The 23,523-nt window shown below is 43.7% G+C and overlaps 1 protein-coding gene and 1 long non-coding RNA gene across 3 annotated transcripts in view; one reads left to right on the top strand and one right to left on the bottom strand.

Annotated features, from left to right (window-relative positions):
* PIK3CA (phosphatidylinositol-4,5-bisphosphate 3-kinase catalytic subunit alpha) overlaps positions 1-22,569 on the bottom strand; it is a 71,695-nt gene extending 49,126 nt beyond the window's left edge. For both annotated transcript variants that reach the window (XR_014776654.1, XM_084768484.1), the window contains exon 1: positions 22,128-22,569. The gene's annotated coding sequence lies outside the window, so the exon portion shown is untranslated. The remainder of the gene's footprint in view (positions 1-22,127) is intronic.
* LOC311589830 lies at positions 149-15,164 on the top strand. Its single transcript, XR_014776655.1, has 2 exons — positions 149-5,086; positions 14,652-15,164. It is a non-coding gene; the product is annotated as an uncharacterized lncRNA (long non-coding RNA).
* Positions 22,570-23,523: the final 954 nt, after the last annotated feature.

Genomic DNA, 23,523 nt, shown 5'->3' with positions numbered 1-23,523 from the left:
AAAGCCCCCAGCTTAAACAGACAAGCTGAAGGTACAGTGGCAGAGCCTTACCTACACTCACCTAATTCAGTAGTCACAGGGTAAGTGTTTTGCAATGGAGTACCTTGATGGGGTTAAAATCCAGAGAGTATAACCATGGAGCCTGCAGCAAGAGCACATTCAAATCCCCATTCTTTAATTTCAGGATAAAAGCTGACATGAAGTAACGTCACCTAGCTAACACTAATCATCTCTATGATCTGATAGATCATATGGTGTGACTGTCGTTTGATAATCACATGCCAAACTTAAAGCATATAAAAGAGGACACACACACATACTTAAAAGTATTTCCAATGTTAATTTCCAGAATATGTCTCAATGATAGGGCACTTATATAGTAGGCTCAAGACCCTGGATTCACTCTCTCGTATCACAAACAAAACAAAAATTTAAAAAGAAATACTTTTTGTTACAGATCTCTAAAATGATGAAAAAAATTTAATGAAATTATAGTTCCTATTTTCATCACATGATTCTTCAAATTACAATAATTACTTTACTTGTTTTTGCTTATGTCTCTTAGAGTGAGACTACACAAACAGTCTTGGTTCCTTTATTACAACTGGATCAACACCACCCCATGACTAGTCTAGCCACAATAATGCTATCACAAAAGTCCAAATGACAGGGCTGTATTTACGACTATGCTTTAGTTTCCACAAAAGCACAATTCTGAGAAGAGCATGAGTCATTAGCCTCAAGAGTAGGAAAAAAAAGAAAAACTTTCTTTTTCTTTGGTTAGAATATAAATCTTATTATTGAATTTAGCCCAGAAATTCCTCTCCTGAGTAAAAGGAACAGAATGTTTCTGTTCTCCGTCACACACTCCAAAACCATCAGAGCCGTCCTCTGCCTGTTGTTGCTGTCGCTGCCCTCTGTACGGGTGTGCGGTGGCAAGAAGATGACCTTAGCCTCACTATTTTCATCGCTGCTCTTTTGTCCTGCCATCTTTCCAGGTCAAAATTCTGGCTCTTCTCCCATCTGAGCACATACTACAAAGTCCCCCCACCGACGTGCAAAACACTCTGAAGTTAAACACTCATCTCCATGATGTTAGATGGCCCCCTATGTAGGGACCAGCTCAGCAAGGTAGGTAGCTGCTGGCTAAGTTTCTGGCACAGCACATTCGGCATGGGGGCAAGTCCTGGGTTCAGTTCCCAGCAGCAAGGTAAGTAAACAACAGCAAAAAACAAAAACAAAAACCTACACTTCCTTTTCAAGACACCTTCATAAAGTAAAAGGGTTTTAAAGGTACTGTGGCATAAACAAAAAGTAAAGCTGCTCAAGTGCCACCTCCTTAATCAAAGTACTGCTGTTTTTCTGCTGTCCTTTGTCTCCCTGATTCTCAGAGCGCCTGATGACAGCACGTGCTCAGTCTCCAGAGCTCTCAGCATTTCCGTCACCTTTTCTGTTTGTTTCTGTGGTGCTAAAGGTTGAGAGCAAGGCTTCCCATAGGCTGCGTGAATGAGTGCTCTGCTGCTGAGCTATAGTCAATGTTCTTTATCACTACTAGTCCAGAAAGATTCTTATTGGAGAAGTGACATGTCCCTAATTCAACAGGCATTCCTTGAACAATTCTAAAAGACACTGCCGGGTTCCTGGTATGGTGGCACATGCTTGTAATCCCAGCTTTTGAGAGGTGGAGGCAGGTGGATCTCTTTTAGTCAGCATAGTCTACAGAGGGAGTACCAGGCCAGCCCAGGCTACGTATCTCAAAGAATAAAAAGACTGCCAGGAAAGTAAGTGTGTGTGTGTGTGTGTGTGTGTGTGTGTGTGTGTGTGTGTGGCGGGGGGGGGGGGGAGAGAGAGAAGTTTCTGCTTTTAATATATCAAAATCCACAAAGTAAAATATGGTAACTACAGAATGAAGTGTACTTGACTTTTAACACTGTCAACTTGGTGGGCTTTAGAAGCAGTACAGAAACCTAGTTCTGGTGAGGAATTGTCTACCGTGACTAACTGGCAGGGAAAACCATGCTAAAAGTGCCTTCAGTGGTCCGGGGTCCCCAGCCTGAGTAAGAAAGGGGAAAGTGAGCCAAGCCGAGCCTAACACAACATGCCTGTGTCCTGACTGCAGACACAATGTGACTGCTGCCTCAAGCTCTCGCCGCTGTGCTCTCGCCCCAATGATGGGCATACTCCCTCAAACTGAGAGCCCAAATAACCCTTCCTTAAGCTCCTCTCAACAGGCATGTATGCATGTCAACACTCAAGCATGTTTTTAAAGAAGGAAACGGATTTCTAACAGGCAGAGAATGGGCAGGGCTCCTCATATTAGGCAAACAGGATAAACCAAGGCAAAAATCTCCGGCAGCAGTACGCAGTCTCTCCCTTCCCCAGTTAATGTTCTGTGGTGTCGTTACAACTGGCTGGCTAGAGCCAGGCATAGTGGCGCACGTCTTTAATCCCAGCACTTGGGAGGCAGAGGCAGGTGGATTGCTGTGAGTTCAAGGCCAGCCTGGTCTACAAAGCAAGTCCAGGACAGCCAAGGCGACACAGAGAAACCCTGTCTCAAAAAACCAAACCAAAACAAAAGCAAAAACTGGCTGGCTAACTCTGGACGCTGGCTGGAAGAGCCCAAGAGTCCTGCTAAGCGGAGTCTCACAGATGGTTCTGATCGAAGCTTAGATGCCCAGACGTGAGCAGAAAAGGGTGCACAGCGACCGGCTAGTTTTATGTCTACTTGACACAAGTTAGTCATCTGGGAAAATGTCCCAACCAGACTGGCTTGGGGGCAAGCCTGAGGTGTATTTTCTCGATTGATCACTGATATGAGAAGGCCCAGCTTACTTGAGTGGTGTCAACCTTGAGCTGGTGGTCCTGGGTGCTGTAAGAAAGCAGGCTGAGCAAGCCACAAGGAGCGAACCAGTGAGCAGCACCCCTGCACAGCATCTGCTTGAGTTCCTGCCTACAACTTCTGCCCTGACTTCCTTCAGTGATATACCGTGATGTGGAAATGTAACCCAAAATAAACCCTTTCCTCCCGGCAAGTTGCTTTAGGTCATGTGTTTTATCACAGCAATAGAAACCCTAAGACAGACGGGAACAAGAACTCCATTGAAAACTTGGATTACTGGCCACTGACTACTGGCATGCTAGCAAATAATTTGTACTCTTTGTCCACGCCCCAAGACTTTGATGCTGAATTTAAAAGTAATGTTCCTGAAGTTGAAAGCTGGCTGAGCAACTAAGACCACTGGCTGTTCCTCTAGGGGACCAGATTTCTAGCAACAGACTGACAGCTCACAACTGTCTGTAACTGCAGTTCCAGGAGACTGGATGCCCTCTTTTGGCTTCTGTGGGCACCAGGCACATCTGTGGTGCACTGTGGAGGACACAAAAGAACAGTCAACAGAGGCAGGTGGATCGCTGTGAGTTCGAGGCCAGTCTAGTCTACAAAGTGAGTCCAGGACAGCCAAGGTTAACACAGAGAGACCTTGTCTCGAAAAACAAAACAAAACAAAAAACAAAACAACAGTCAAAAGAGACAGAGACGCACATGAGAAGGAGCACCTGTAAGCAACAGCATTGTGCACCAACACAAACACTGCTGCTGGTTGTTCTTTAACTGCACACTTGACAGGAATAAATACAGTGCTATAAAATAACACAGAAGACAATACAAAAACACATTTCTGGCTGGGCGTGGTGGCACATGTTTTTAATCCCAGCACTCAGGAGGCAGAGGCAGGCAGATCTCTGTGAGTTTGAGGCCAGCCTGGTCTACAAATCAAGTCCAGGACAGTGAAGGCTACACAGAGAGACTCTGTCTCAAAAAAACAAAAACAAAAACAAAAACAAAACAAAAAACCCCAAAACGAACAACAACAACGAGTCACACATTTCTGAACTGGAAGATAAAATTTACAAAACCATCAACTCTCCCTGAGAGGACTTATACATTGATATAATATACAATAGCCAATAAAATGTGTAGAATTAAGCACTATCTCCAGTGTTTAAAAAAGAATTGCAAGCAAGAAAACTTAGAAAAAAGCATGGAGAAGAATCTAGCCAGAGGCTGAAGAATGTAACAAAGCCAGGCACTATGGTGCATGCTTGTAGTCCCAGCACTCAGAGAGGCAGAGGCAGGTGAGTGTCTGTGAGTTCAGGCAAAAACAAAACAAACAAACAGAAATGTAATAAAAGCACGGCCCAGACAGCGGCAAGACATAGTTCTAACTAAGCTAGGCTGGAAGATGACTTATGCCAGCCTGGGCAACACAGCAGGATCCTGTCTCAACAACAACAAAATCAAAAGACACTGAATGATGGAGGCTGAAGAGCTGGCTCAGTGGTTAAGTCAGTACTGCTCATGCAGAGGACCAGAGTCCAGTTCTCAGCACCTACACCAGGTGGCTCATAGCGCCAGAAGGATTAAATACTTCCATGATCATCTGCACTGGTATATACACAGACACATATAACTGAAGATAAAATAAACATTAAAACGCTTTAAAAGAAATAAAAAGATACAATGTATCATTTCAGATCAAAAGAAAAAGACCACCTAGAACTAGCAAGACACTGGAGGGGGATGACAAACGTGCACAGGTGGTTTGTGCTTATAATCCCAACAGTTTGGTGGGCCACCCAGCTCTATAGTGTGAGACTGTTTCAAAATATGAAAAAAAGTACATGTTTTTAAATTTTACATTAAACTAAACTCTACTCTGAATAAACTGTGTAAAAATAAAATGATGTTTAAGATAGTGCTTTTCAGTATGCATGAAAAAGATCTTCCTAAATAAAACTAAAATAAAAAGCAGCAATGTAACAACATATAGAAATAAAAACTGCTATATGAGGAGGAACATGCCAAAGGAAAAACAAAATACAGACAAGTAAAAGCTACTTATTACTCGTTAACTGACAAAAGCAGAAACTATAAATAAAAATGAGAGACACATAAGAGTACGGATTGAGAACTCATAGGAAAGGAATGCCAATGGCTAATTAAAAAAAAAAATCTCTGGCCCATACCTATAATCCCAGCACTCGGGAGGACCAGCCTGGTCTACAAATCGAGTCCAGGACAGCCAAGGTTACACAGAGAAACCCTGTCTCGAAACCACCCCCACCAAAAAACAAACAAACAAAAACAAAAAACTTTACTCATTTACAAATGCAAATTAAATGACACAACATTTCACCTATCAGATTTGCCAAATTTAAAAACCTTTGAGGACATACATGCCACCAGCCTCATGGAAAGAAATGAAAAAAAGCTCTGGACAAGCAACTGCTATTCCCTGGATCACCAAAAGATAAGACTAGTGGAAGGCACTGAAGAGTAAAGGCACTGTACAGCTAAAGGAAACTAACCTAGTAACCAATGACACAGCTGCTAGGGGGACACAATGAGCAAAGAACCACTTGCCTGGCGACAACAGAGCAGAAGATTGCTGTGATTAAAACCTGCTGGAAGATAGCTAGACCAGGAATGTTATGCTAGCAAACTATCAGAATGAATGGAAAAACCAATAGGGTATTTCTGGACAGTCAGGTCCTCAAAGCTTTACTTCCTCTGAACCAATCCCCCGGTTTAATCAGAAAATGATTAATTACAAAAGATAGTATGTCCAAGCTGAAAGATAGGGAAGACAGAATCTGTATGACCAAAGTAGAAAACATTCAGGAAAGAACAGAGGTCCTGGTTAAGGCAGCAGTAAGGTCAGGCTGAAGAATCTATGCAACTGCCGTAACAGTAAAGAGGGGTGGGAGCGCATGCCTTTAATCCCAGCACTCAGGAAGCAGAAACAGGTAGGTCTCTGGGAGTTTGACCCCATCTTGAAAAACAAAGGGTGGGGGGCACAAATAGAACATTTTAGGAGGAAAGAGCCCAAAAATTCAATGAGAGCATTGCTTCAAATGAAGAAAACAGCAGTTCTGAGCTCTATGTGGTGTGTATGAAAAGATAAACCCTGAGAGCTGACTGCTAAGACTACTACTATGATGTTAAACGTGGTTCAGAGAAGTATTCCATTTGGCTGTAAAGGGAACCATTTACACACATAATGTAAGTACTATTTGTTCCAGCTATTAGAATCTATCTATAATCAAAACAAAGAGTTCAGAATGGGTATAAAACGAAATGTCACCATTTCTCATCAGTGTAAAATGTAACTGTAAAAGGCTGGGTGCGGTGGTACACACCTGTAATCCCGGCACTCAGGAAGGCAGAGGCAGCCTGGTTGGTCTACAAAGCGAGTCCAGGACAGTTAAAGCTACACGGAGAAACCGTCTCAAAACCAAAACAATACAAAAAGTAACCGCAAGAGGACTGGGAAGAAGAGGCTATAACACAGGAAGCAATCAGGAATATTACTGAGTTGGTATTCTGGGAAAGGGAGAGCTCAGTTTCGTAAACATAGAAAGAGGGGCTGGGAAATGGCTCAGTGTTAAACTGTTTGCCCTGTAAATGAGCATGAAGACCAGATTTTAGGTTCCCAGAACCCATGTAAATGCCAGGTGGGTGAGGTGCCCCAGGAGGGCAGAGGTGGAATCTCCAGAACAAGCTGGCTAGCCATACTGTCAAGACCTGGATCTGACAGAGACCCTACATCAATGAAGGAAACAGGAGCAGACTGGGCATGGTTCCTCACAGCAGCCAACATATGCATGCATACATGAGTAAAGAACAAAGACACCAGAGGGACAGAGGGGTGGCGTGGGAAAGTAGTGAGATGTTGATTAGGCAGGTTAACAAAATTAAGAGAACAGGGCTATTGAGACTTCAATCCAGGATTCCAGAATCCTGGAGGATTGACTCTATAATGTTGTCTTCTGACTGTTCTACACATGCACCATGGTGTACACACACACACACACACACACACACTCTCTCTCTCTCTCTCTCTCTCTCTCACTCTCTCTCTCTCTCTTTCTCTCTCTCTCTCTCTCTCTCTCTCCCCCCCCCCCCCATTTCCAAAGATTAAGAAAGAGTAGGGGCTGGGTGCAATGGTGTACATCTTAAGCTCAACACTCAGAAGGCAGAGGTATATCTATCAATGCTACAAGCTCAAGGCCAAACTAGACTTGTCTACCTAAGTTCTAGGCCAGTCAAGACTACACAGTGACACCTGTCTTGGGGGGTGGGGGTGTGTGCGAGACCAACCCAAAGGAAATATAGAAAATTTCAAAACCAGAGTTACAATGTTCATATTTACTTTAATATCCCTTAAGTCCAGAGGCTATCCTGTTTCTCAAACATTTTCATTGCTTTACTTTTGTGTGCATGTCAGTATGATTTACATGTGTTCACAGGGGTGTGTGTATGCTTGCAGATATGTGTGAGCATGCACATGTGGAGGCCAGAATTGATGAATGTGTCTTTCTCAATCTCTCTTCACCTTAGTTTTTGAGACAGCCCTCTGTCTTAATCTGGAATACACCAAGTGGCTATCCTGGCAGGCCAGATGAGTCTCCAGAATGCTCCTATACTTACCGTCCCAGCTCTAGGATTGCTGGCTCACACGTGCGTGGCTCCTTACATGGGTTCTGGGGACCCCACTCCTGTCTTCATGCTTACACTGAAGTGCTTTGTGGACTGCGTCTGCTTCCCAGCCCATGCCCATTATTTTCTAAAGTATGTGTTTCAGCTTAAAATTAGGGAGAGGTAATGGATACCTACTTTTTAACCTACAATCTTTCTAGGTACTGAGGAACTCATTTAGAAATCCTTTAAAGATAGAATGATTTCCCAGTGTTTGGTTTATTTCAAAATATGGGACCATAAGCCTGGAGTGGCAGCACAAGCCTGTAGTCCCAGCACTCAGGAGGCAGAGGCAGGAGGATCTCTGTGAGTTTGAGGCCAGCCTGGTCTACATAGCGAGTCCAGGACAGCCAGGTCTACATAGAAACCCTGTCTCGAAAAACTAAAAAAATAAGGGGGAGGGGGGCGCAAACTTACATTTTCTTGGTTTTGGTTCCAGAAATATTGCCAGAAAAAGTTGGCAGTTGGGTATAAGGATTTTATAAGATGATTCCAATTATCCAAAATGTTTCTTTTAAAAGAACAGATGCTACTAAATGTTGCACTGCTAGCATTTGGTTTAAACCACAGCTACATGTCCTGTAGGCTCCTAGGATTTCCATCAACAGAATAGGAATGAAGTTTTTAGCCAGGCTACACATCTAAGCTTCAGAAACTAAGTTTTGATGCCCACTTGAAAACTTACAGACATACAAGCCTTTGCCTGAAGTGCTATAGAATAAGAAGTTTCCTACATAAATATTTTAGCTCATAGTACTAAGGGTTTTTTGCTGTGTTTTGTTTTTTGGGTTTTTTTTTGGGGGGGGGGGGAGGCAGGTTGGGAACATCTCACTACTGAGCATATAGCCTGCTCTTCCAAAGAAACAAATACACTATAGGCGGAATAGAGATGGCCAGGTGTGAAGGTAGCAGACAAACAGCTTAATATCCAAGAATACTTAGCTCCTTCCCTAGAGCTATGTGCATTATTTTATAAAGTATGACTATAATAAAAAAAATGTTTAGCTGGGTGTGGTGGAACACGCCTTTAATCTCAGCACTCAGGAGGCAGAGGCAGGCAGATCACTGTGAGTTTCAGGCCAGCCTGGTCTACAAAGTGAGTCCAGGACAGCCAACCTACACAGAGAGAACCATGTCTTGAAAAACAAAACAAACAAAAAGTTAATTATTAAATCCCTCCCACTGAAACAAAATAGAAGATACACTGTCAGGCACAATTAAAAAAAAAGTACTCAAAAAGAGAGAAAGAATAATTTTGCTATCATAAAGTCCTGTAAAGACTGAAATCAGAAATGTCCCTGTACTTACAAATCTGGGGAACAACAAGCAGATAATTTCTCCAGACTTCGCTTTCCTTCCTAAAATACTGTGGGAGAGTTTGCCTGCTTGTGAGTGCATCCAGGAATATCTTACGCAGATCACCATAAACAAGACCAGTGTGCCAGGTCCGCAAGCTATCAGGAAGGTGCAGTTGACACAGGAGGGAATCAAAGGCCTGGTGTGTCTGAAGTAGCTCAGAGTGGCTGGAGGCTCGTCTGTGACACCGCACCTTATCCCAAAGCTGGCTTCCTTCACGTGCCAGCCTGGAGTCCTATGTAAGGGACACTCACTAAAACCCATGTTCCCACCACTACAGATCTGTTGGGTCAGAATTTTGAGGATCTGGGAATTTACATTTTAACAAAAAAAGCAAGTAACAAGACTTTAAAAGTAAAATGTTCTAAGTTGACTGAGTTATTCTTGTGAAGTCCACCTGAGGAGCAGTGCAGGTCCCCTGGGCTTAGCAAGCCAGGCAGGCACATCTGAGAGTTGAGGGTGCTCACTACAGCCATGGGAGTAATGTCTCTCCCCTGACTTTCTTCTGTAAAACCCACTTCTGATAGAATGTTCATGAATGCTGCCAGTTACCACACTGACAACTCTAGTAGCAGTATGGAAACGCAAACAGAACAGAAGCAGAGGCTGGGTGAGGTATTCCAGTGACACCGTTATTGAAAACTAAGGGGGACATTATTTTCTAAAATATAGGACTTCCCCTCTGGATTTCTGTTGAGTCCATTATGAAATAACCACGTCTGGGTTCTCTATTTCTTTTAATCACCTTGATAAACTCATGCTGGTGTCCAACTTGCTCACTTTAATTCTAGAGTGCATTTTGATACCTCAAGAGAACTGGAAAAGTTGCTGATCTTGGCTTTTACCTAAAGTCGTCTTTCTTTTACCTACTTACAGTCTCTCAGACAAAATTAAGAACTATCCTAATTTCCCAAATGTGTTTTTTAAGATGAAAATTATGCTATACCTTTAAATCAATAGGAAGAACTGATTCTTTCTAATTTTTTGTTGTTGTTTTGGCTGTGTAGCTTGGGCTGTTTTTTACTTTCTTTGTAGACCTGGCTGACCTCAAACTCAGGTCCTCCTCCCTCTGCCTCCCTCAGTGCTGGGATTAAAGGCATGCACCACTATCACCTAGCTGTAAGAACTGACTCTTGTAATAGCTAAACTTCTCACCCAGGAACATCCTGTGCCACTACCATACAATTCAACAGTGTTTGCTTAACCACAACTCACATATTTTTCATTAAAATAATCTGTTCTCTTACTTTTATAAATGATTTTTCCTTTCATTATATTTTCTAAACAATTATTATGATCATAAAGGATTATTAGTGACTTTTACATTGTTTTATATAGAGTTACTCTTTACTTTTAATCTAATAGTTTCTCAGTTGATTCCTTGGTATTCCTAAAAATACAATTATATTACACCTCAAATGGGAATTATCCAGTTTCTTTCTCAGTATTCATCTCTTTTCTACGTCATGTTTTACTATACCCAAACAACTGACTATAATTTAGAAGCCAAATACAATGACAATTATAAAGTAAGAACAAAAGGCAATCCAGGAGTCTACTGTTACATGCATTTTATGATTAGCAAGTAAGAATTACCCTAAGAACAAAAGAAAGGGCCTTAGATGGCTACAACAAACTCTTATCTGTGCTTGAGTATTCTGACAGGTGAACATAGTCACACACAACCCACACTTTTAAATGCTCCATGTAGCTCATATTACACATACAATTTTAACACTTTAGGTTGCCACTACAACTGTACATATCCTTATGGAACATGTAGTGATCACTTACCATATGCTGATGCTACATACACACTATACCTTGTGAGTCATGAGGCTTTTCAAGAACAGTGATCACCTGACTATCACGAATTAGTTACCTTTCAACATCATGTCTTGTGACCACTAAACTATTAGTCTCCTTCTCCCCTGTCTGCTCTCTGTAAGACTGTGGATTTGCTAATTGAAATGGTTTTAACCATATGGGGCAAAACGTACTTTCTAAAACACAAAGGGGAAATCTGCCAACCTCTTTGTCTAGAGAAATAGAAAGGAGAAGAAAGACAAAGTAAGCATTCTGACAAGTCTATACTTCACTGTCCTTTCCTCATCTGATACTCATGCCCTTCATGTAAGCCCAGTTAATGCCTCATGCCAGATGGGAAAGAAGCAGCAGCCCCTGAATGGTCTTGTAAAGAGAAAAGTATACCTTTGTTTCCATGTGCCAGTTTTGTAGCTGGCCAAGGGCCCTTGTGGGGCTTACTGGGGCTTGTGCATGTAGGCTTTTGATGCAGTAAAACTAGACGTGTTACATTTCTAGACTATAACAAGAATACTATGCTACTTGCTAACTGTGTGACACCACACAAGCCTAAACCCACCTTTACTATGCTACTTGTTAATTATTAACTTGTTAACTTTGTGGCATCAGACAAGCCTAAGAACACCTTATTGAATGGTGCTGTGTAACAGTTTCCTCTGAGATTGAAACATTCCATCCTGCAGGGAATCTCCTTAAACAAAAGGGCAAACAACTCAAAATAACTTCAGGAAGTCCTTGAAACTGATCAGATTCACTAGGCCCCCCCCTCCCTCCCACAGTAAACAACAAAAGCTGAGTTACATAGAAGATTCTAGAGAAGCCAAGCTGCAAAGAAGACTGAAGTCAGACCAGCTGCCTGGAAGAGGTTTAAATCAGAGTCATTTGGAAAGGTCTATCCAAGCTGAACTGCCTGCATGTCCAGTGTCTGTGCTTTTCTGAGCTGTTACCTGTGCTGAGTGGGCCTTGGTAATGTCTTCGGAGTCATTTCTGCTTCTGTAAGTAACCCCAATAAAAACTCAGTGGTCCACCAAGTTTGATTAGGATGATATCCATATTTTGGTCCCATGTGGGGTGAGCAAATGTGTTGTATCTCTCCACAACAAATGATCACTGACTGAGAGAGGCATTTTCAGGGGTGTTAGCAGAAGCCAGCTTAGGCAGTGTGGATGGACAACATTTTTCTCCCTACTACTTATTTGGCAAATATTCTCATTTAAGGCTGTGTTTTGTTCTGTGATGATAAAAGTTTATGCTGCCACCTCCATGGCAGAATACATCATTCTAGACAACCTAAAGCTGTGTTCCCAAGACATGGCACTCATATTTATCTCAAACGCAACGCAAAAACTGGTTTATTAGCTTTTTATCTTTGAACACTCTCTTAAATCAGCTACAAAATGTACAGTGCTAAAGGCTTTTGTCTATAACTTTATAGATGTCTTGTACTTAAATGTATTTAAAGGATGAGCATGAATGTCTGAGTGACAATGTGTGTGACACAAAGAATACACATGCACAGATTGCTATAGCCAAATCTGCACCAACAAAATTATTCAGCCAACCTAACCGGCAGTTTCTCTTCTGAGTCATACAGCTAATCAAGACTATACTAGAGGTAGAGAATGACCAAGGCGACCACAGGACACTGACTCCTGGCCTCCACAAACCTTTATGGAGGTAGGTAAACATGCATACCCACACATGAACAGACACGATCTTTCTGCTTCTCTTTCTCTCTGTAGAACACACTTACAATACCAAGGAAATTAATTTTCTCCACAGCATTTCAGCTGAGATTCCTTGTGATGACATTTAAATTAAAAAAACAAACAACAACAACAACAACAAAAATCAGCCCTACTACACACACACACACACACTTTGGATAGATTTGAACTTTTGATCTTCCTGCCTCAGCCTCCCAGATACTACAAAAGAGTATCACCGTGCCAGTCCAAGTTAGCAACTTCCATCCCTACGTTAGTCACAACCCACAGAAGGAACCAAGCTGAGTCCCAACTCTCACAGCATGCGCACAGCAATCTCTGAATTCTACAGTTTTATATATAGTAAAAATACTTTGAAGTATCAATAAAAATCACTCTTTAAATCACATGACAATGAAAATATTCAGTAATTATGATAAATTACTGATGTGAATTAGTAACCACATATTTAATTTTTAAACTCATGTAGATTTGGGTTGGCAGATGGCTCAGTGGATAAAAGCTCTGCCACCAAGCCAAACAACGTGAGTGTAATCCCTGTACCTACATGGTGAAGAAGAGAAGTGACTCTTGCCAGTGGTCCTCGACCTCCATTTGAATGACATGCTATAGTATGTAACAGACAATCTTAAAGCATAATAGATTTTCCTGGTTTATGAGAGATGCGCCACCAAGGGCTCAAAACCCTGTAAAGTGACTGATTGTGTATCTCATCAAGAGCAGAATGGCCCAACCTGCTAAAAGGGAGATAAGACAACAGAAAGATTTGCTTTGTAGAACTCAAGTCTGAGCACCCACAACACTTACTACAGCCAGGGAGATGACCTGACAGAAATGTGTGCCACAGCTGTTTCAGAGATTAAAGGAAAACAGATTAAACACACGGAAATAAACCACACGGCTGCCTTCCTTATTTTTACATAACGGAGTTATAAAGTTTACAAGATATCTAGTCTGTGTATATGAAGTAAGTGGGGGGGAAAAGCCTACATATGCAAGATCAGTATTTAATAAAGACTCTAAGCCAGTGAGAACTGCACATAAGCCCTATCCACGTCCCACAGGACGTGACTATGCCCTTTAGTACATGAAGATGGGACAGGAACACCCAAACGCACCGAACAAGTGCTGCTTCAATGCAGAGTGCTACTCAGGGTATTAGCTGAGGTTATTAATTTTCTCTCACAGCATTTCAGCTGGGATTTCTTGTGATGCCAGGTGTACACAGAGAAGCTCTGGCCTCATGAAGCTGAAGCTAAGATGCAAGAAATCTAAACCCATTTTCTTTAATACTTGCTGTCCACTCATTCTCCACTATCAAATGTTAAAATTTTAATATTTTAATGGAACAGAAAGTAAGCAGTAAAGAACTGACTAATGTTCTAAGCCTGTTAGAAGGGAGTATTCATTAGCTACCAAGAGCCAGGACCCAGCACAACATTCTCAGAATAGAATTCAATTCACCGCACAACGTCACAACTCCAAAATAAATGAATGACTAAGATGTGGCCCTTACTCTCAAAGTGCCCAGGGGCTGTTATTGAACAGCCCAGTGTGTGCTGGGTACTCCTAAATGCCTTCCTGTTATATTATGGTCCCAGCAGTCGTGGCCACCTTTCTTTTTCAAGTGAGAAAGCATGCCATCACTCAGAGACAGACTAAATTATTTCCTCTGTATCGCTCACGACTCTGGTTTTAGGGTCCATGCTCTTAACCAGCAGCCCAGCACACTGGCTATCCTCTCGCTTTCTAAGGCTGTGCTGGCGTCATGGTCCTCAGCATTGCCAGATTACACTCGCTCTATTCTTTGCTGCAGGAGTGCACTAAGCTCTGCAGTTGGTTTGCTATCCTCAATAGAGACCACCAGAGAACATAGGCAACAGTGCTCTAGAAGCACTGTATGAGCTTTACTTAAATGCCTGGGGCTGGTGAAAAGATGGCTCAAAGGATAAAGGCATCTGCCATACAGATTTTAATCTCGAGAACCAACTCCATCAAGTTGTCCTCTGACCCCACATGTGTAAGCTAGCATGTATATCCACACACATACTGTAATAAATTTTCAATTTTTTAATTAAAAAAGATTTGGGGGCTTGGAAGTCTCACAATACTACTAAGGAAACAAAGCTGTCACTCCAGGAAAGACAATGGCTTTGCGTCTTCCTACCATTCCCACTACCAGGCAAGCTAGAAACTACTTTGGAAAGGTTACATTCAACTTTTACACTTAGTATATAATTAAAAAACCAATACAAAATACCTCCTTCAAAAATGCTTTGACACATCATCTCTGAGGGCATCAGCTACAAATAACAAGAGCTGTTAAACTTTGAGGAAACCTTCACGAGGACAGGCTGTGGATTCGACCCTTCCCTCCCCTGCAGCCCAAACAAACACACGGTTTCATTTCAGGCAAATTTAAGTAGTGACTGACTTCAATGTTTTCACTATTAATATGCTTTATACTTGATTCTGTCTGTATTTCATAAACCTGGATTCATAGAACAGTAGCTATTTTGGCAAAAACAAAACAAAAAAAACCCTCCAAAATGTTTGGAGCTGCCAACAGCTCCTAAGGAAAAAAGAACACTTCATTCAATGTCAGGTTAAAGGCAGTGCGTGAACAGTGAAATGCAGTGAGTACTTCAGGCCTAGGTGGGCAGCAAGCCCATCACGTAAAGAACCCGGGAAAGCAAGAGCCCTCGAAGAGAAATAAACCACAGAAATCAGCTTAGCATGCTGAAAAACAAGTACATACTCAAAACAAGCCTGAATATCCCACTAGCTGAGAGGTTCCCTGACTAACAACAAGGAGAAGTGATCTTGGCATTAAGAGCAGGAGCAGCATGCCTGATGGAGGGCAGCGGCCGCGGCCATCTATCCATGTATTTGTCAACACAACTGAGGACAGACCTAGGAAAACTGTCTGGTGCAGCTGGTTTACCAAGAGAAGTAGGGAACATATTTTCCTAGAAGTCTTTAACAGTAAGATGATGGTCCGTGCTATTAAGAGTACTGTGACTAGTGTCCTGGCTTCCTGTGTTGACCACTGGCATCACTGCTGACCTACTCTCAATGCCTGTCAACCATCTGACTGCACCCTGTGCCAGTGAGTGAAATGACCACACCTGCCATAAGCTTGATTTTCCAAAGTCACTGATGTTGGAAGGGAGGTTTCTCCCAAGTGACAGCCACACAATTTCACATACAAGTTTCCAAATATATGCAAACTTAACAAACGTACAAGAAAAATTTAGCTTTTGAAAATTGAGGAACTAAGGACTAAACTTCCTCTAGGGAGTGGTTTACTCACTCTGAAATCAGAAACAAGCCTGGGTACTAAGAGTCTAATAGTTAATGAGTTGTGAAGAATATCAGACATTTTTCAGTAAAGAACAAACACTCTGAAAGACCTAGATCTAAGGCCACACACCCAAGTTAAAAGCACAATTCTAGCACTCAGGAATCTGACACAATGTTCTCTTCCCCCAAGCACAACCTCTTAATCTACGCATCTGTTTTTGTTATCTGTTTTTGTAAAAACAACAATAACAAAAATTCCTCCAGGCCAGGTATGGTGGGAGACTCCTTTAATCCCAGCAATCTTGAGGTTGAGGCAAGTGGATATCTGTGAGTTCAAGGCCAGGCTGGTCTACAAAGCAAGTTCAAGATAGCCAGGGCTCTGTTACAGAAAAACAAAACAAAAACCAAACAAATTCCTCCAATCAGTAATAAAAATATGCAACTCAACAACTTATACAAGTGTTTCTCTTTTTCTAAACGCATGTACATGTCTGTGTGTGAGTATGTGCATATGAGTAAATGCCCACAGAGCCTGGAGGCACTGGGTCCCCTGGCAATTATAGGAATTATGAGCCCTGTGCATGGATTCCAGTAATCAAAGGTCCTCCATGAGGCAGCAGTAAGGATTCTTAACTATTGCCATTTCTCCAACCCCAGTGTTTGTTTCTTTTGAGACAGGGTTTCTCTGTGTAGCCTTGGCTATCCTGGACTTGCTTTGTAGGCCAGGCTGCCCTAGAACTTGCAGTGTTCCACCTGGCCCTGCCTCCCAAGTGTTGGGATTAACCACGTGTTTCTTATATACTTCACATATGTACTGAATAGAGGACCTAGGCACAGTTTCTTCTTAATCTACTTTTTCATGTGTATAGCTACTAATTGATAGACAGGTAAAAAGTATTTTGATTTCCAAATAATTATAAATTTTAAAATCACTGCTTTCATTTGTTTTTTGAGTCAGTCTCACTATGTAGCTTTGGCTGGCCTTGAACTCAGAGACCTACCTGCTTCTGTCTCCAGAACGTACAGAAGGAATGGACAGTTTTCTCTCTTCATCGTGCTGTCTGACATTGCTACCTGATATTTCCAAGGTATTTGATGAAACAGTTCTCTGTCACTCTTACTAGCACCAGCAAACAGAGACAGCTTGACAACAAAGTGATTCTACCATGGCAGACTTTCACAGGGAACACTACCTTCTCTAGCATGTATTAAATAAATTATAAAAACCTGAAGTGTGCCTCCTATGTGCGGTCCCTTAGGATTTCTTTATTTCAGATGACAACATGGACCTTGGAAAGATTCCTCTGTTATGAATCCAATTATATGCTAAAAGTTAGTAACAGTTAACAGCTTATCAATGAGTATAACTTAAAGAAATTGTCATGCTAACTACCAAAACCAAGTATTTAATATCCAGGCCAAATAGAAAACACATTATTCTGTATTAGATATAAATTCGAAATAATTATCACGTATGTATTATTTCCTAAATGGTTTATGCCAGAGCGTGAGAAACCACTTAAATTTTCTCCCTAATACATTAATACTGAACAAGCAACACACTACAGTTCTTACTGTACTAAAGGAGAGACGAAAGGTGCTGCTGTTTGTCACCATAGACTACGTGACCACTAGGGCTGATGCCCACAGAAGATGAGGCCTAAGCTGGAGTTACAGGGGGTTGTCGAGAACTAATCTCTCCAACCCCTGCGATCAGGGCACAGAATACCCATCAGAAACTGCTTGATTTGGACACACTGACTTTGAGGAAGATAACTTTTCTGGTAAGCCACGTCTTTCATCATTCATTAACTTAATATTCTTCATTGCAGCATTCTAAGTTTCAACTCCCTAAACTGAGCAGGTGCAAAGAGAGGGGGACTAACACCTCAAAGTTCCTTAACCAGGGCCCACTAGCATCAGCCATTCAATGTTGAACCTTGAGCCACATTACAGTCTCTCCGACATGGGAGTGTTCAAAACGACAGTAATCCTAGGCTTTGTGCAGGTTACTCAAATTTCACTGTCACGTTGCCTTGTGTTTGTTACACGCAAATACATGTTTCTCCTAACCATCACTCTCAATTTTTAATTTCAGCAGGTTCTTTCCACTTCTTCCTGTCTGAACACTGGAAACATGCTTAGGACCTAGCTTCTGGGATTAGCCCTGGGATCCAGTTTTTCTATATTTCCTATATTACTTTGAAATTACTCAATAATGGTCCCTGAACTTCAAGAGCTTGTAAAGAGATTTCACCGAAGTTTTTGAGACTTTTTTGTAAGTCACTGTTAATTTTATTTATTTACTTATTTACTTTGGTTTTTTTCCAAGACAGGGTTTCTCTGTGTAGCCTTGGCTGTCCTGTAGAGCAAACTCAGAGATCTGATTGCCTCTTCTCCCAAATGCTGGGATTACAGGCGTGTGCCACTGTGCCCAGCTCCCTTTCTGGGAAGATCAAATCTAATTTTGCTTAATGTGGGAGACCTGTAAGCTCTTCAGTTCACCTATGCGCTGGTAGCTGGGCACTTGTTATCTAGGCATAGTACTTTCCACTCAAGCTGACCTAAACCTGGTGTCTAGACACTGAATGGGGTTCTAAGAAAACAAAAGCAAAAGCCACAATGGTTTGGGATGATAGTCACACTTCCCGTACAGCAGCTGAACTTACTATACAGATGCTTTCGCTGGATTAGAGAAGACAGCTTCTCTAATGGAAATGAACACTTTGGCTAGATCAGTTGAGACTGCTCCTGGATCTGAACTGAATTCAGCCCTCTCTGCTGAGCAGTAACAGCCCATCACACAGGTTTAGATATCTGTCCAAAGAGTTCTGCAGTGGGCACTGACTAGAGCAAGGTTCTGAACACATGAGCTTTCAAGGCTGCCTTTGCTACTCTGAAGTTGTTGTTGTTGTTTTTTCGAGACAGTTTCTCTGTGTAGTCTTGGCTGTCCTGGACACTCACTTTGTAGACCAGGCTGGCCTCGAACTCACTGCAATCTGCCTGCCTTTGCTGGCATTAAAGGCGTGCCCACTACATCTGGCTTTGCTGCTCTGAATTTTAAGGCTAAATCACTGAGCACATGGAACAAGACATCCCTAGAAATACAACTAAAAGGAGGGAAAGGATGATCTGAATGCAGGTGAGTCTCCAGGTTTCCAGTCCAGCGGATCTGGTAACAGTCCATAACGCTCCTGTATGCATGTGTGTGCCTGGAACTGAGTGTCACTTGGCTTAATTTATAACATCTCAAATGTCTCTAAGTGAAATCAATGTGAACAGCAGCAGCTTCAATGATACATACTCTTAGAGGAAAAGTTACATGTATTTGGCAGAAAATAAAAACTAAAAACATAATTGCTACTTATGAATTGTTACACATTGTAAAGAAGTATCACCTAAGTGCTTGCTCAGTCAGTTGCATACCACGTATTACTAGAGCTGCTAAAACGCACAACTGTTTATATGACAGCCCAGTCCCCATCCTCCTGGAATTCACATCCTGGTGGAAGACACGGACAAACAGATGACAATGCAGTGAGGAAATTTGGTTACAGTGTGGGACAACATGCCATGGGAACAGGAAGCAGGGACATCTAACCCGGAAACAATGTGAAAGCGAGGGGAGTTGGAGAGGCAAACTGAGTGCACTAGTGTTGCAGGAAGTGTAAGAAGCCCTTGCACAGGAGAGCAAGGGAAGGCCAGGGAGCTACCACACGGCGGACAGGGAGAAACAAGGACCAAGTCAAGCAGGCCCTTGAGCGACAGGGCTTCACAATCCAGTCCATCAGAATTTCATGAACTTTAAAACCAAGTAAACAGAACAGGTCTGGCTCCATGTCAAACAAAGGACATCAGAATTTATCGTAATTTTGTGTAGCTGGGACGGAAGAACACTGCTGAAGCTTTAAGAGGCCAGGCAAGGTGGTGGCTGCTGGGGATCCTAGCTAAGTGAGGGCAAGAGTACCTCAGTTCCAGGCCATAAACTGCACAGCAAGACCCCAGCACAGTAACAGCAGTAGCAACCACACAGCCTTCGCCCAAGCAAATAAACCAAAACCAAGCAAGCAAGACCTGAAAGAACACATATTTCACTACTGCAAGTTTAAAAAAAAATAAAAGGTGATCTTAATTACACTTCTTCAGACCCTGTTTCCCAACTCTATTAAATAAGCAATGACCAGGACAAGATGAGTGGTAGAAGAGAAAGAAGTCAGAAAGTGCTGGTTTTGTCAATGAGTTTGTCTCTTGCCACCTGTCTGGCCTCAGATTAAAATATAATTTCCTAGGGAAAATGATGCTGTTCTGTCTACACAGGACAGGTTAAAAAAAAAACCCCAAAAAACCTCACGCCTATAATCCCCAGCACTCGGGAGGCAGAGGCAGGTGGATCGCTGTGAGTTCAAGGCCAGCCTGGCCTACAAAGTGGGTCCAGGACAGCCAGGGCTACACAAAGAAACCCTGTCTCAAAAAACAAAACAAAACAAAAAAACAAACAAACCCCAAAACTTGAAAGAGGAATGAGACTTCCTAAAACCCCTACTTGACTCTCTCTACCTTACAAGACGAAGTATGATAGGAGATTTCTGAAGCCTGATACTTTTAAAGATCCTAAGTACTTCTGTGGAAGGGAAATCTTTCATGATGCTTCATAAACACTTCATTTAAAGATTCTTCCACTCTGGAATTTGAGATATAGAACAGTAAAATAGAGAGAACTGATCCTTTTAATGCCACTCAAGCTGCTAAAGAGATCAAACAGGATTAACTTCGCTCTCTTCAAATAAACAGACCAACAGAGCAAATGCTCTGGACATGACTGCCAACTGTTTAGACTCTCCATTCAGTAAAGGGAAATAAGACAGTAAGCTGCCTTTTAGAAGTTATCATCGCCCACTCTATGTGAGTATTCTCTTTCTAAATTTAGATGCGTTTTGAAGGGAGTAGTGATTGGGGACAGAAGCCCTTATGACAGGAAGGAAGCCAGGTCCCGAAGACCCGCAGGTGCTGTTAGCAGCGGTCCACAAACGGAGCTCCCAGGAAAATACACTCTCTCACGCTCACTGTCTCACTTAGCTAATGAACTTAGTGACACTTCTTCAGTACTGCATGCAACCTGCTTGAAATTTAACCTTATATAAACTCGGCGTTTTCCATTTGTGTGTCCATTTTTAATTCCTTCCACTCGGACAGGCAATACGCTCAAGCTTTGCGATCTGTCACCAATAAAACGGCAACATTTGTTACCTCATTTCCCTCCTCATGACATTACTATTCTGATGTGGTACCATTTGTTTCAGTCACTCGTTCTGTGATTTTTTTTTTAAAAAAGGGAAATCACTACTTTGAAAAAGTGCACAATTTTTAAAATAATGTATAGATGATTACATATTTCCCATTGTCTCCCTTAAAAACTCTGAGGTGAAAAACGAAAAACAAAAACAACCTAGAAATCATCAACAAAACCCAACCCCAAAAAACAAAGCCACACCATCAACATCAAACGTACCCTTCAGATAATTTTGACTGATGACACTGCAGAACAGTTTGTCTGATAATTAAAAATTTCCAGAACACGTGATGTTTATTTAGACCGTGATCTACGCTGTCAACCAGAACCCAACGCTTTAGTTTAAAACAAAAATACCTTACAACTTGAGTACACAGACATGTCAACAAATTCTTGGACTGCAGTTGCAATGGGAGCCCACTAATCAAGACACCCTGTTTTGATTTGTCCAAATTAATTTAGCAACACAATATCTCTTAATTTTGGGCCCAGGACTTTTCTTTCAATGCACCATCAAACACACAGATTCTACATCACACGATGTCAACAAATACCGAGAGAGGCTAGCCTCCAATATGGTCCAAAGTGCTTCAAAAGTTGCAGTGGCAACGGCCACCGAAGCTACCTGGGCTCTTCCCAAGCCGGTTTCCCCAGGGTCCCGCGAGCCCACGCCCCGCGTGTGCACAAAGGCGCAGTGAAGGCACGAGCTTCGGGCTGCAGTCTACCCGGTTCCCCACAGACGCAGGCTGCACAAGCCAGCCCTCCGCTCGTCCTCCATCTACCCACGTACAGCGGAGACTGACACGGTCCGGGAGCGGCGGCCGAGGCCGCGCGGTCCCTGGAGCGCTGGGGAGGAGGCTACGAGAAGACGCGCGCCCGCGAGCCGACACCCAGCTCCGGGAGGAAAGGCCCGGCAAGAGTGCGAGCGGCGGGGCTAGCCGACACCCGACCCCGCGGCGTGCGGCCCTGCGTGCCCTTCCCGGCCGCCCCGCGACCGCGCGATGGAGGAGGACCGGGCGGCGGCCCGGAGCCCTCCCGCCCGCCTGCCCGCCCGGAGCCCGCCCTCCCTCCCTCCCCGCCATCTACTCACGCTCCGGCTCCTCCAGGCTGCGCGGCTCCAGCCGCATCGGGTCCCGGCCCCGCGGGCGGCGGCGGCGGCGGCGCCGAGGGAGAGGACAGCGGGCGGCGCGGCGCCCGCCTCCCGGGCCCTCTCCCCCGCCGCTGCGGAGCGGCCCGGCCGGGCCCGAGCGCTGCCTCGCCGGCCGCCCCAGCCCCAGCCTCGGCCGCCGCGGCACCGGAACTGCCGCTCGCTCGACTGCTCGCTCCGCTCGGCGCCGGCCCCGCCGCACGCCCCCACCCCCGGCTCCGCTCGCCGGCGCCCGGGCTCTTTTTCCTTTTGTTTCCAGAATAAACTTTATTGGTCTCTCTTTCCGCTCACATCGTGTAAACAAACAACGAACTCTTCCCCACCCCCTCGGCTCCCCCCTCCTGGGGCAGAGGAGGGTGAGAGCTGAGGAGGGGCCAAACTTGCAACGCCCCGGAAGCAGATCTGCGAGGGACCGGAAGTGAGGCGGAGGAGAGGAGGCCGGGCAGTGTGCAAAGTCGGTAACAGTGACTCACTGCGCCTGCGCGCTGCTCTTCCGCCCCGAGTGGCAGTGCGACTCAGCGCTGCGGTAGCTAAGGCTGTGGTGTCATCCTGGGACGGCAGACGTGTCACGCCTGTTTTTTCCAGCGACAGTCTGTCTTGGGAGAAGCAGACAGGAAAGTTGGGAGCAAGGGACGCCCAAAGAGAAAACGAAATGAGGGCAACATGAAGGGCGGCTGTCCCAAATCAGGTGCCGATTTTAGGAAGACGTCCTTTGCGAACACTGGTTTAATTCGTAATCCACTCTGATAACCCTCTGCAGTCCTTCGACTCAGTTCACAGAGTCCTTTGGCTATGCCCCATCTTTTTTCCTTGTATCCTAGCTGTAGAAGCTGTGTCACTGTTTTTCATTTTGGAGGCTTCAAAAAAGTTATGTTGGCTTCAAGTTAGACTCAAGGTGGTGATTTGGTACTGCGTAACGTATTAATCTCTTTTGCTTGAGAGGAATGAGAGAGATCTGTTGACTTTCATATGGGGCACGACTATGATCCCAGCACTCGGGAGGTAGAGACAGGCGTATCTGAGGCCGATCGAGGCCAGCCTGGTGTACAAAACGAGTGCTAGGACAGCCGGGACAGAGACACCTTGTCTGGAGAAGGAGGAGAGGGGTAGGGGAGGGAGGGGAGGACGGAAGGAGGGGGAGAGAGAGAGGGAGAGGGAGAGGGAGAGGGAGAGGGAGAGAGAGAGAGAGGAAATTAGTACTGATAACGGTATTGTGTTTCCCTCCCCCTACTGGTATTTTATCATATTGAAAAAGCCTGAAGTCCAGGACCTAACGCCAAAGGCAAGCCTGGCAGCCTAGTGCCCCCTGGAATTTTTAAGGAGTAGAAGACTGAAAATA

The sequence above is a fragment of the Acomys minous genome (genome assembly GCF_964271855.1).
Source record: "Acomys minous genome assembly, chromosome: 19".
Lineage (NCBI taxonomy): Eukaryota > Metazoa > Chordata > Mammalia > Rodentia > Muridae > Acomys > Acomys minous.
Note: the sequence above shows the minus strand (reverse complement) of the source record. Positions and strands in the feature narration are given on the sequence as shown.